Genomic DNA, 11,294 nt, shown 5'->3' with positions numbered 1-11,294 from the left:
CCCCCCCATAATAAACCAAAACCCCTATTATAACACCCGATATTTATCCATTTTCTTCTTTTTTTACTTCACTATTATTTCTTTTATGCAGCAATCTTTCTTCATTTGACTTTTGAGCTGTTATGAAGTCGTTCAACCCAATACAAAAGGATGATATAAACCGCAACGGTTCCTTAAACGTTCTGGCAAAATGCAGCATGTCGAAACGTTTATTTATGTTCATGAGACGCCGACCAATTTGTTCGGTTCATTGTGCCGGTGAGATATTTCAATTCATCTTAAATGAATCATTAATATAAACAAAAAACTACTCTGAGGCGACAATTTAAGTGTTTATATGTCGTGCATGTTTTTGTTCTGCTACATTTACTAGCTGAATACAATCATTTGTTCATGTGAAAATAATCTTTAATCGAAAGTAAATTTCGGTGTAGCGCAAAGTGTAACCCCTGCTTAATTGTACCAAGATATATTACCACGAGTATTAAAACCCGCGAAAATATAGCCTTTCACACGAGCTTGTGTACTAGTCAAGTAGACGATTTCACTAGACAACATGTGCAGCTTGAATCTCTTTCTGATTTGTTTATTCATTTATTTTGTTTTTTAGTTTCGCGTTCTGTAACTCAAATTTATTTTTTGCAAGATTAAAAGTGAATTTATGCCGGAAATTCCGACGTGCTATTTTTATCTTCAAAATGTTTAATAATACAAATCTAAACCACCCCGCACGTGCTAGGAACATGCATGGTATGATTTAATCAGTGTTCTTATCAGTCTTTTTCTAGATTTCTAGATAACATGTATTATAATAGAAATTAGTACCTTCATTGTAAGTAGCATTGGTACCATTTTCAAAAACAGCAAGTTGTTCCAAATATTTCTAAGTCATATTGTCCGCACATTAGATATCGTGTAAACATATCATGCACATGTTAATTTTGATTTAACGATTTCATATTCACAAAAATGTAGCTATTCGGAGTGTCGTCACGCACAAACTTGCCCATTACCATAGATTGATACCGTACATATTACATCAGCGAACTAATGACGTCGGCTTAATCAACTAATAACCCATACACCTGTACCTGGACGTCTAAATACCTTAAGGGGATATAAACGATAAAATCGTTCCGACTTAGATATTGATAAAAGCATTCCTATCTACAGATTTTCTAGTTCATCCTTAAAACCTGAGACTACTTCCCTATCTGTTAGGGGATTAGAGGTTGGACCTTCCGGGGAGAAATTACTGTATAGACTTACCATTCCTACGATGATGTATAATGTCTGTGCTGACAGGGGATCCTACTAATCTGTGACTCCGAGACAAAATCCATTGGTCGATATCAGGCTTAATGTGGGATTTGTATCCATACACATTACCGTTAACTGTTTAATTAGTGTTTAACTTACGTGGCGTTTGTCAGCGAAGCTTTGTGTGGTAAACGTGTGGTGAAAATATGACTGCCATGAAATCATTGTTTTTTTAAGCATGCAGATGTCGTGTTCTTTTAGATAAACTATTGTGTTTGTTTGGTGAAAGTAGGACTTCTATAAATCACAATAGTTCGAACATGTCGTCTTTAANGGGGGGGATGTGATCTAAATATGACCTAAACTATCATTAAGTAATGTTAACTACCGAGTTATGTTAGAGTGTGTACTAAATATAGCCAATTCTCGGCTTACTATTTAAGGTATCGTTTCTTGTAATTAGCATCAACTTTAGAAGTGAAAATTCTCGCGCGTAGAAATGTTTGCGTTTTGACTCTTTGAACTGACCGCGGTTTGGAAATGTTCGCGTTGACTATATGGTTCTGATATATATAAAAAAAAATGTTTTTTATATTTTTGAACTTCATAACATTAACATAGGTATATCGACGTGGTGTGGATATTTTATCGATAATTTACTCAAAGCAAAAACGCAATCATTTCAATTATCGATCATTTACACTGTTACAGTTTACCTAACATTCACAAGTGTTTAAACCAATTAGTAATCACAGTTAAAGTGTTAAATCATTGTGTGCTTTGCAAGCGATTAAATGACTTCCATAAACTTTAAGTTTTCAAGTATTCACTTGAACTACGATATAACGAAGATCTTGCTTAAAATCAAGTCGATAGGAAAAGTCAAGCAAAGTAAACATTTGCTTCACTCCATGACCAAATCCTCCACATCGAACCCATAACTGGTTGCTAAGATTAATAGATAATCTGTGTCTGAAGGGTTCGGAAACACATGTAGAATAAATCAAGGGGACAGATACCCAGGAATATAAACGCAAACCCTTAAAACGTTACAAATGTATAGGGTTGTACTTCCCGCGAGCTACTGTGTTAATACTATTTAATTGCGTAAATAACTGCGTGATGTCAACATTATATGTTTTGTTAATAAAGAAGATAGTTAACAGTTAGAGGTAATCAACCTTATATACGTATCAACACATGTTTATTTAAAGTAAAAGGATAAATCGTTAAAATGGTGGGTTTTTTTTAAATTTTAGGTGGAGACAATCAACCATATATGTGTATCAGGACATATTTACTTCAAGTTAAAAGCTAAATCATCAAAATGCTATTTAACTATCAACGATGAAGTACTTTGTGATTTAAAGTACACTTCTTAGTTTCTCCTTTCAAACAGAAAGGTCGTCCTGAATGTCAAGTTGTTATATGTCATTATATTATCCAATTATACCCTAAGAACTGCCAAGTCGTTTCCATAAACATATAGGTAAAATGGTGTTGACATGTTTATAAAGTACAATATATACCCTTAAGATTAAGACTTATAACTACTGACTACATGGTTATACATGTAACTACTGGTTATATAGTTATATATGTAAACCTGGGCTTATGGTTATATTTATATTTGCTCTCCATCCTTTTATTCCAATGCACTGAAAAGGAAAATATTGCTATTGTAACATTATCAATCTCTATTGTGACGTCATCAATTTCATTGTTGTCAAGACTTAATTTGCTGTTCAAAGAACTGTTCGAAATATCGAAATAAAGCATAACTACCCTATCAAAATGTAAACATAAATAATGAATATTTCAGCAAATATTGTTATGGTCCTATAACACACATTGCTTTTGCGGACAAACTTGCATAGTTACACAGGTATGTCATCAATAACAATGTGTGTTATAGGACCATACCAACATTTGCTAAAACATTCATTGCTTAAATACATGCAAATACTAGTTATATGGTAATAGTAACTGGGTTTTTTCTCTGTCTATAGGTTTATAACTACTTGGTGTATAGTCATTATACTTGATAAAGGATTATATTCACTGTCGATATGGTTATAACTACTTGGTATATGGTTATAATCACTTAGTAAAGGGTTATATTCACTGTCTATTTGTTTGTTACTACTGTATATATATAGCTATACTAACTATATGTATCAAGAAAATTACCATATATATGGTTATAATTACTAAGTATATGGTTATTTTCACTGTCCTTATGTACATATCTACTGGGTGGAAGTTGTAACTACTGTTTATATGGTGATAACTGCTGTCTATATGGTTATAACAACTGTATATATGGCTATAACTACTGTTTATATGGTTATAACTACTGTCTATATGGTTATCACAACTGTATATATGGTTATAACTACTGTCTATATGGTTATAACTACTGTCTATAAGGTTATAACTGCTGTCTATATGGTTATAACTACTGTCTATATGGTTATAACTACTGTTTATATGGTTATAACTACTGTCTATATGGTTATAACAACTGTATGTATGGTTATAACTACTGTCTATATGTTTATAACTACTGTCTATATGGTTATAACTACTGTCTATATGGTTATAAAAACTGTATATATGGTTATAACTACTGTCTATGTGGTAATAACTACTGGCTATATGGTTATAACAACTGTATATATGGTAATAACTACAATATATATGGTAATAACTACTGTCTATATGGTTATAACTACCGTCTATATGGTTATAACTACTGTATATATGGTTATAACTGCTGTCTATATGGTTATAAGTACATTTTGTATGGTTATAACTACTGTCTATATGGTTACAGTATTACAAGTGTATATATGATTGTTACTTCTGTTTATATGGTTAAAACTACTGTCTATATGGTAATAACTACTGGCTATATGGTTATAACTACTGTATATATGGTTATAATTATTGTTTTTATGGTTATTACTACTGTCTATATGGTTATAACTACTGCATATATAGTTATAACTACTGTCTTTATGGTTATAATTACCGTTTATATGGTTATAACTACTGTCTATATGGTTATAACTACAGTTTATATGGTAATACCTCTTGTATATATGGCTATAACTACTGTCTATATGGTTATAAGTACAGTTTGTATGGTTATAACTACTGTCTATATGGTTACATTATTACTAGTGTATATATGATTGTTACTACTGTTTATATGGTTAAAACTACTGTCTATATGGGTATAACTACTGTCTATATGGTTATAGTTACAGTCTATATGGTTATAGTTACTGTATATATGGTTATAACTACAGTTTATATGGTTATAACTACTGTCTATATGGTTATAACTACTGTCTATATGGTTATAACTTCTGTCTATATGGTTATAACTACTGTCTATATGGTTATAACTGCTGTCTATAATGTTATAACTACTGTCTATATGGTTATAACTACTGTCTATATGGTTATAACTACTGTCTATATGGCTATAACAACTGTCTATATGGTTATAACTTCTGTCTATATGGTTATAACTACTGTCTATATGGTGATAACTACTGTCTATATGGTTATAACTACTGTCTATATGGTTATAACTACTGTCTATATGGTTATAACTACTGTCTTTATGGTTATAACTACTGTTTATATGGTGATAACTGCTGTCTATATGGTTATAACTACTGTCAATATGGTTATAACTTCTGTATATATGGTTATAACTACTGTCTATATGGTTATAGTTACTGTCTATATGGTTATAACTACTGTCTATATGGGTATAACTACTGTCTATATGGTTATAACTACTATCTATATGGTTATAACTACTGTCTATATGGTTATAACTATTGTCTATATGGTTAAAACAACTGTCTATATGGGTATAACTACTGTCAATATGGTTATAACTTCTGTATATATGGTTATAACTACTGTCTATATGGTTATAAATACTGTCTATATGGTTATAACTTCTGTCTATATGGTTTTAACTACTGTCTATATGGTTATAACTTCTGTCTATATGGTTATAACTACTGGCTTTATGTTTATAACTTCTGTCGATATGGTTATAACTACTGTCTATATGGTTATAACTACTGTCTATATGGTTATAACTACTGTCTATATGGTTATAACTGCTGTATATATGGTTATAACTACTGTCTATATGGTTATAACTACTGTCTATATGGTTATAACTGCTGTATATATGGTTATAACTACTGTCTATATGGTTATAACTACTGTCTATAAGGTTATAACTGCTGTCTATATGGTTATAACTACTGTCTATATGGTTATAACTACTGTCTTTATGGTTATAACTACTGTCTACATGATTATAACTACTGTTTATAAATTACGTGTTACAATGTGTTTATAGTTATGCATGTTCCTTCTACATTAGGATGTGAACGTCAGGAAAAATGGTTTAAAAATTATAATATTTCTACTAAATATCAGTCATAGATTACTAGTGTGCTAATATACTGCTCACTACATGATATGATATATGAATTCATTTTTCTTTCTAACAGTTTAAATGCAATTAACTATAAAACTAGGTATAGGTATTATGCCCGCCTCGATTTCCAAATTTGAGGTTAAGTAATCACGATTTAAAAATCGACTGGATGTCGAGTCGGCGTGGTAGCAGGGTCATCTTGTATTACATTACAAAGTCATGTGTCCTTTCATGTCTGCTAACTGATCTACAATCTGTGATATTTGTATAAGAAATATGTATTTATGACACACCTGAATACTTAAAATGTATTTTTTATAATATATAACATCGGAAACCATAAATGACCCCTTTATACTGTCATTTGAGGCTTATGAATGTCCCAGACCGCAATGATACAAGAGTAATCACGGTCGTTATAATAGTTAAATATTAACAGTGTAAATCAGTCTGGTGCCATATAGAGGCATGTTCCTGGTCTATCTCTACTTAGCTGTGTTGGAGTTTTGGATATTCAGGCAATCTGGTAAGAACAAAAAAGGATTGTATCGATTATTATGAGTTAATCTACCGCTGTATTTTCCCGGAAGGTATCAAGTCTTGAGCTAAATACATATATAAGTACATTATACAGGGAACTTTTCTGATTCAGATTTCCCCGACATATCTTTGTTGTTTTGTGGTGTTTCATGCTAACGTTCCAGTTTGAGTATCTCCGCGGTTCATGCATTTCAATGTTGTATATGTTTCGTTAGAATATTTGTTTCCACTGTTTACTATTTTTTGACACTGTAGCATATTTTACCATGTTTGTTTAACTAAACTGTGTGTTGACGCTGTGGTATATTATGTCATTGTGTGTCGCAACTATGGTACATATTTGATTTCTGTTGATATTGCAATATTTCCATCCATTCTCATGTGGTCTATGTTGCCGTTGTGTTGACACACATGTGGTCTATGTTGCCTTTGTGTGTTGACATACACGGGGTCTGTTTTGTCTTTGTGTGTTGACTTACACAGGGTCTATTTTGCCTTTGTGTGTTGACTTACACGGGGTCTATGTTGCCTTTGAGTGTTGACTTACACGGGGTCTATGGTGCCTTTGTGTGTTGACTTACACAGGGTCTATTTTGCCTTTGTGTGTTGACTTACACAGGGTCTATTTTACCTTTGTGTGTTGACTTACACAGGGTCTATTTTACCTTTGTGTGTTGACTTACACAGGGTCTATTTCACCTTCGTGTGTTGACTTACACAGGGTCTGTTTTCCCTTTGTGTGTTGACTTACACAGATTCTATTTTGTCTGTGTTTGCTGACTTACACGGGGTCTGTTTTGTCTTTGTGTGTTGACTTACACAGGGTCTGTTTTGCCTTTGTGTGTTGACTTACACAGAGTCTATTTAACCTTTGTGTGTTGACTTACACAGGGTCTATTTCACCTTTGTGTGTTGACTTACACAGGGTCTGTTTTGCCTTTGTGTGCTGAACATGACACTATAACATAGGTTTGCATGTTAACATGTGTACGTGGCACTATAACATAGGTTTTACACAGAGTCTATTTAACCTGTGTGTGTTGACTTACACAGGGTCTATCTCACCTTTGTGTGTTGAATTACACAGGGTCTATTTTGTCTTTGTGTGTTGACATACACGGGGTCTACATGTGTACGTGACACTGTGTGTTGACTTACACGGGGGCTGTTTTGCCTTTGTGTCTTGACTTACACAGGGTCTATCTCACCTTTGTGTGTTGACGTACATATAGTCTATTTAACCTTTGTGTGTTGACTTTCACAGGATCTGTTTTGCCTTTGTGTGCTGAACATGACACTATAACATAGGTTTATATGTGAACATGTGTACGTGACAATATTATTTGTGTGTTGACTTACACGGGGGCTGTTTTGCCTTTGTGTCTTGACTTACACAGGGTCTATTGTGCCTTTGTGTGTTGACCTACACAGGGTATATTTCACTTTTGTGTGTTGACATACTCAGGGTATGTTTTGCCTTTGTGTGCTGACTTACACGGGGTCTATGTTGCCTTTGTGTGTTGACATACACGGGGTCTATGGTGCCTTTGTGTGTTGACCTACACAGGGTATATTTCACTTTTGTGTGTTGACATACACGGGGTCTATGGTGCCTTTGTGTGTTGACCTACACAGGGTCTATTTCCTCTTTGTGTGTTGACTTACACGGGGGCTGTTTTGCCTTTGTGTGCTGAACATGACACTATAACATAGGTGTATGTGTTATCATGTGTACGTGACAGTATAACATAGGTTTATATGTTACCATGTGTACGTGACACTGTGTGTTGACTTACACGGGGGCTGTTTTGCCTTTGTGTGCTGAACATGACACTATAACATAGGTTTACATGTTAAGATGAGTACGTGACACTATAACATGTTTGTATGTTAACATGATTACGTGACACTATAACATAGGTTTACATGTTAAGATGTGTACGTGACACTATAACATAGGTTTTACACAGAGTCTATTTCACCTTTGTGTGTTGACTTACACGGGGTCTATTTCACCTTTGTGTGTTGACTTACACAGGGTCTGTTTTCCCTTTGTGTGTTGACTTACACAGAGTCTATTTTGTCTGTGCTTGCTGACTTACACGGGGTCTGTTTTGTCTTTGTGTGTTGACTTACACAGGGTCTGTTTTGCCTTTGTGTGCTGAACATGACACTATAACATAGGTTTACATGTTAAGATGTGTACGTGACACTATTACATAGGCTTGTATGTTAACATGTGTAAGTGACACTTTAACAAAGGTTTGTATGTTAAAATGTGTACGTGACACTATAACAGCGGTTTGTATGTTAACATGGGTACGTGACACTATAACATAGGTTTACATGTTAACATGTGTAAGTGACACTTTAACAAAGGTTTGTATGTTAACATGTGTACGTGACACTATAACATCGGTTTGTATGTTAACATGTGTACGTGACACTTTAACAAAGGTTTGTATGTTAACATGTGTACGTGACACTATAACATAGGTTTATATGTTAACATGTGAACTTTGTAACTATTATATAGTGTGTACGTGACACTATTATATAGGTTTATACTATAACATCGGTTTGTATGTGAACATGTGTACGTGACACTACAACATAGGTTTATGTGTTAACATGTGGGGTCTATTTCACCTTTGTGTGTTGACATCCACGGGGTCTATGCTGCCTTTGTGTGTTGACATACACGGGGTGTATGTTGCCTTTGTGTGGTGACATACACGGGGTCTGTTTTGTCTTTGTGTGTTGACTTACACGGGGTCTGTTTTGTCTTTGTGTGTTGACATACACGGGGTCTGTTTTGCCTTTGTGTGTTGACATACATAGGGTATATGTTGCCGTTGTGTTGACACACATGTGGTCTATGTTGCCTTTGTGTGTTGACATACACGGGGTCTGTTTTGTCTTTGTGTGTTGACTTACACAGGGTCTGTTTTCCCTTTGTGTGTTGACTTACACAGAGTCTATTTTGTCTGTGTTTGCTGACTTACACGGGGTCTGTTTTGTCTTTGTGTGTTGACTTAGACAGGGTCTGTTTTGCCTTTGTGTGTTGACATACATAGGGTATATGTTGTCGTTGTGTTGACACACATGTGGTCTATGTTGCCTTTGTGTGTTGACATCCACGGGGTCTATGCTGCCTTTGTGTGTTGACATACACGGGGTCTGTTTTGCCTTTGTGTGTTGACCTACACAGGGTCTATTTCGCCTTTGTGTGTTGACTTACACAGGGTCTGTTTTGCCTTTGTGTGTTGACTTAAACAGGGTCTTTTTTGCCTTTGTGTGTTGACTTTCACAGGGTCTGTTTTGCCTTTGTGTGCTGACTTACACAGGGTTTGTTTTGCCTTTGTGTGCTGGCTTACACAGTGGTCCATATTGTCTTTTTGGGCTGACAGACACTGTGGAAGATTTTGTCTTTGTGTGTTGACATACACTTTAGTGTTTTTTGCCTTTGTTTCATCACTGACACTGTGCTTTATTTTGCCTTTTTGTTTTGACAAATAATGTTGTCTATTTCTTTGCTGACAGAGACTACAGTCTTTTTTCCCTTCGTGCGTGAACATGACACTATAACATAGGTTTGTATGTTAACATGTGTACGTGACACTATAACATAGGTTTGTATGTTAACATGTGTACGTGACACTATAACATAGGTTTGTATGTTAACATGTGTACGTGACACTATAACATAGGTTTGTATGTTAACATGTGTACGTGACACTATAACATAGGTTTATATGTTAACATGTGTACGTGACACTATAACATAGGTTTATATGTTAACATGTGTACGTGACACTATAACATAGGTTTATATGTTAACATGTGTACGTGACACTATAACATAGGTTTATATGTTAACATGTGTACGTGACACTATAACATAGGTTTATATGTTAACATGTGTACGTGACACTATAACATAGGTTTATATGTTAACATGTGTACGTGACACTATAACATAGGTTTATATGTTAACATGTGTACGTGACACTATAACATAGGTTTATATGTTAACATGTGTACGTGACACTATAACATAGGTTTATATGTTAACATGTGTACGTGACACTATAACATAGGTTTATATGTTAACATGTGTACGTGACACTATAACATAGGTTTATATGTTAACATGTGTACGTGACACTATAACATAGGTTTATATGTTAACATGTGTACGTGACACTATAACATAGGTTTATATGTTAAGATGTGTACGCGACACTATTACTTAGGTTTTTATGTTAACATGTGTACGTGACTCTATAACATAGGTTTATATGTTAACATATGTACCTGACACTATTACTTAGGTTTATATGTTAACATGTGTACGTGACACTATAACATAGGTTTACATGTTAAGATGTGTACGTGACACTATAACATAGGTTTGTTTGTTAACATGTGTACGTGACACTATAACATAGGTTTATATGTTAAGATGTGTACGTGACACTATTAATTAGGTTTGTATGTTAACATGTGTACGTGACTCTATAACATAGGTTTATATGTTAACATGTGTACGTGGCACTATAACATAGGTTTGTATGTTAACATGTGTACGTGACACTATAACATAGGTTTGTTTGTTAAGATGTGTACGTGACACTATAACATAGGTTTACATGTTAAGATGTGTACGTGACACTATAACATAGGTTTGTTTGTTAACATGTGTACGTAACACTATAACATAGGTTTATATGTTAAGATTTGTACGTGACACTATTAATTAGGTTTGTATGTTAACATGTGTACGTGACAATATTATATAGGTTTATATGTTAACATGTGTACGTGGCACTATAACATAGGTTTGTAAGTTAACATGTGTACGTGACACTATAACATAGGTTTAAAAGGTTACATGTGTATGTGACACTATAACATAGGTTTATATGTTAACATTTGTACGTGACACTATAACATAGGTTTATATGTTAACATGTGTACGTGGCACTATAACATAGGTTTGTAAGTTAACATGTGT

At 34.0% G+C, this 11,294-nt stretch overlaps 1 protein-coding gene across 6 annotated transcripts in view; it reads left to right on the top strand.

Moving 5' to 3' along the window:
- The window catches only part of LOC110457797, an 87,703-nt gene that overhangs the window by 49,081 nt on the left and 27,328 nt on the right, over window positions 1-11,294 (top strand). Inside the window, exon 1 of one of the 6 annotated variants that reach the window (XM_021509207.1) lies at window positions 6,203-6,263. The exons of the other annotated variants lie outside the window; for them this stretch is intronic. The gene's annotated coding sequence lies outside the window, so the exon portion shown is untranslated. Of the gene's footprint in view, window positions 1-6,202; window positions 6,264-11,294 lie in introns of those variants that run through there. 6 annotated transcript variants of the gene reach the window in all.

The sequence above is a fragment of the Mizuhopecten yessoensis genome, unplaced genomic scaffold, assembly GCF_002113885.1.
Source record: "Mizuhopecten yessoensis strain PY_sf001 unplaced genomic scaffold, ASM211388v2 scaffold9311, whole genome shotgun sequence".
Taxonomy (NCBI): domain Eukaryota; kingdom Metazoa; phylum Mollusca; class Bivalvia; order Pectinida; family Pectinidae; genus Mizuhopecten; species Mizuhopecten yessoensis.
The sequence above is the reverse complement of the archived record's forward strand: the minus strand, read 5'-3'. Positions and strand labels throughout refer to the sequence as shown.